Raw genomic sequence first — 3,095 nt, 5'->3', positions numbered from 1 at the left:
TCCTGGAACTCACTCTGTAGACCAGGCTGGCCTCGAACTCAGAAATTCGCCTGCTTCTGCCTCCCAAGGGCTGGGATTAAAGGCGTGTGCCACTACCACCTGGTGCTATTCATTATTGAAGGAAGTTTGGACAGGAATTCAAACAGGGCAGGAACCTGGAGTCAGGAGCTGATACAGAGGCCATGGAGAGGTGCTGGTTAATGGCTTGCCTCCCATGGCTTGCTTAGTTTGCTTTCTTGTAGAACTCAAGATCACCAGCCCAGAGATGGTATTACCCACCATGGGCTCGGCCCTCTCCAACTGATCACTAATTGAGAAAATGCCTTACAGTCCGATCTCATGAAGGTATTTCCTCAACTGAGGCTCCTTCCCCTCTGATGTCTCTACCTTGTGTCAAGTTGACACAAAACCAGCTGGTACACCCAGGCAGCTAGTTCTCTGCTCAGGCATTCTGTCCTGTTCTCAAGAACAACCCCTCTGAAGATTTAATTTATGTACTGCTGCCCATTAGCAACATTGACATTTTAATGATTATTTCAGGCAATACTCACCAAATTTTATACCACAAAAATGTACTATAAAATTTGATTCACGCTGTTCACTGTGCTTCCGGACTCCTCGCCGCAACCCCCACCGCAGCTGCTCCCTCCGTCACCGCCTCCCAGAACATGGCTGTGCCTCCCACATACACTGGTCTTGGCAAGTCTACCAGGGATGTCTTCACCAAGGGCTTTGGCTTTGGCTTAATAAAACTTGATTTGAAAACGAAGTCCGAGAATGGGTTGGAATTTACCAGCTCAGGCTCTGCCAACACGGAAACTACCAAAGTGAAGGGCAGTCTGGAAATCGAGTACCGATGGACAGTATGGGCTAACATTTACAGAGAAGTGGGCACTGAGATCACTGTGGAAGACCAGCTTGCTCGTGGACTGAAGCTGACCTTTGATTCATCTTTCCCGCCTAACACTGGGGAAAAAATGCTAAAATCAAGACAGGGTACAAGAGGGAGCATATCAACCTGGGCTGTGACGTGGACTTTGACATCTCTGGGCCCTCAAGCCGGAGCGCTCTGGTGCTTGGCTATGAGGGTTGACTGGCTGGCTACCAGATAAATTTTGAGACCTCGAAGTCCGAGTGACCCAGAGCAACTTTGCAGTTGGCTATAAGATGGACGAATTCCAGCTTCATACTGATGTGAATGACAGGACAGAGTTTGGTGGCTCCATTTACCAGAAGGTGAACAAAAAGTTGGAGACTGCCGTCAATCTCGCCTGGACTACAGGAAACAGTAACACTCGCTTTGGAATAGCAGTCAAGTATCAGGTCGACCCTGATGCCTGCTTTTCGGCCGAAGTGAACAACTCCAGCCTGATTGGCTTAGGGTACACCCAGACCCTAAAACCCAGGTATCAAACTGATGCTGTCAGCCCTGCTGGATGGCAAGAACGTCAATGCGGGCAGCCACAAGCTTGCTCTAATACTGGAATTTCAAGCATAAATGAATATTGTACAATCGTTTAATTTTAAACTATTTTGCAGCATAGCTACCTTCAGAATTTAGTGTACCTTTTAATGTTGTATGTTGGGGATGGGAGAGTTGATAAATACCACATTAGACCTCCAGGCTAAGGATGACTCGGCTTTAAGTGTTTACCATTTCAGAGGTACAGCAGAAACCCCATTCCAGAAAGGGGCCTTTTCTACTGTAGGCATGGTTTGGGGAGGAGCCCCTCTAGAGATGCCAGGCTGCAAGGGGAAGCGGGGAGCCTGTGGACCCTTTGTAAATCTGTATCCAGTCCCCAGGTGAAATTGTGACTTCCCAAGCATCAAACCCTGGTATCCTGATTCTATCTGCTCGAAAGCATGTACACACCTGTGTGAAAGGGACATTTTTTAGACAGATCATCATGCCCTGTTCCCATCCTAGCCCATCAGTTACCTGTTTTACACCAAAAGTAGTCTTTAGGGTGTGGTTAGCTATTTCTTTTGTGCCATTTTAGGGTGGAGAGGGTGGGCATGATGGAGCCAGTCATTCAGGACTTAATTCTTCCTTGTGTTATGGTGTGCTTTTCTTTCTTTCTTATATATATATTTTAATTCCTCCTTTTGCCATTGCACTAGAGTATGAAATAGCTTCCAGGTTCTCCAGCTCTGGGCTGGGTAGGTGATTGTGGTTACACCCTGACAACACTAGGGATCTCAACTGACTCCTCTTGTAGCCTCACCATTATTTTTTTAGCAGTTTAATGGGTACATTATAGAGTCTTCTATTTTGTGTGGAATTAGCTCCTCCCCTTCAAATGCTGTAATTAACATCACTTAAAAAAAAACTTGAATAAAATACTGAAAAAAAATTTGATTCACACCTAGCATCACATTAAGAACAATAGCAAGAAACATACAAAGAATGCTGGTAAAGAACTTTTTCTTTTTAAAATATTAAACTTCCCCCCACATTATCACTTATTCATCTCAGAAGATATACTGTGGCAAGGTATTCACCATCTGCCTCCACCCACCCTGCCCCCACCCATCAGAGGGCATAGTGGGTTACTATGACCTCTGTATTGTATTGCTTCCAGGAAAAGTTCTACAGAAAATGCAGCTCTTTGTGAAATGCCTCAAGGAGCCCCTGACTGTAAAATAGGCAGCCGCTGACAAACTGCTGCAGAAAAAGAAACACAAATAGGAAATGAGTGTTCCATCAAGCGGTGATGCCTAGGTCTGGGATGCATTGCCTCGGCCCATCTAATAAATCCACCTGAACATCTATTGCTTTGCATGAAAGATCTGCTGGTGCAGGCTGCTTGTCCGCACGACCACTTAATTTCACATCCAATTCACCACTAATTTCAAACTGCTATCAAATGTGACAGAGGGGTTTGTTTTCAGCCCGGGTAAATGTAATGGCCTGCTTTAAAACTGAACAGACAACAAAGAGATATGAATTGGGAGGCATCAGAGGAATGAAAGTGCTTCCCAACCTCCCAAAGCTAGAGCTTTGCCTTGCTGTGAGGTTAAACCTAGGAGGACAGAAGAGCTGGAGGAAGACTGCTCTGTAGCCCGGCTGAATGCCAGCAGCTAAGCATGTCACA

The 3,095-nt window shown here is 45.8% G+C and overlaps 1 pseudogene; it reads left to right on the top strand.

The window, feature by feature from the left end:
• Positions 1-668: 668 nt before the first annotated feature.
• Positions 669-1,641, top strand: LOC116100480 (annotated as a pseudogene).
• The last annotated feature ends 1,454 nt before the right edge of the window (positions 1,642-3,095 follow it).

The sequence above is a fragment of the Mastomys coucha genome, unplaced genomic scaffold (assembly GCF_008632895.1).
Source record: "Mastomys coucha isolate ucsf_1 unplaced genomic scaffold, UCSF_Mcou_1 pScaffold21, whole genome shotgun sequence".
Classification (NCBI taxonomy): Eukaryota; Metazoa; Chordata; class Mammalia; order Rodentia; family Muridae; genus Mastomys; species Mastomys coucha.
This window is presented reverse-complemented; position numbering and strand designations above follow the sequence as displayed.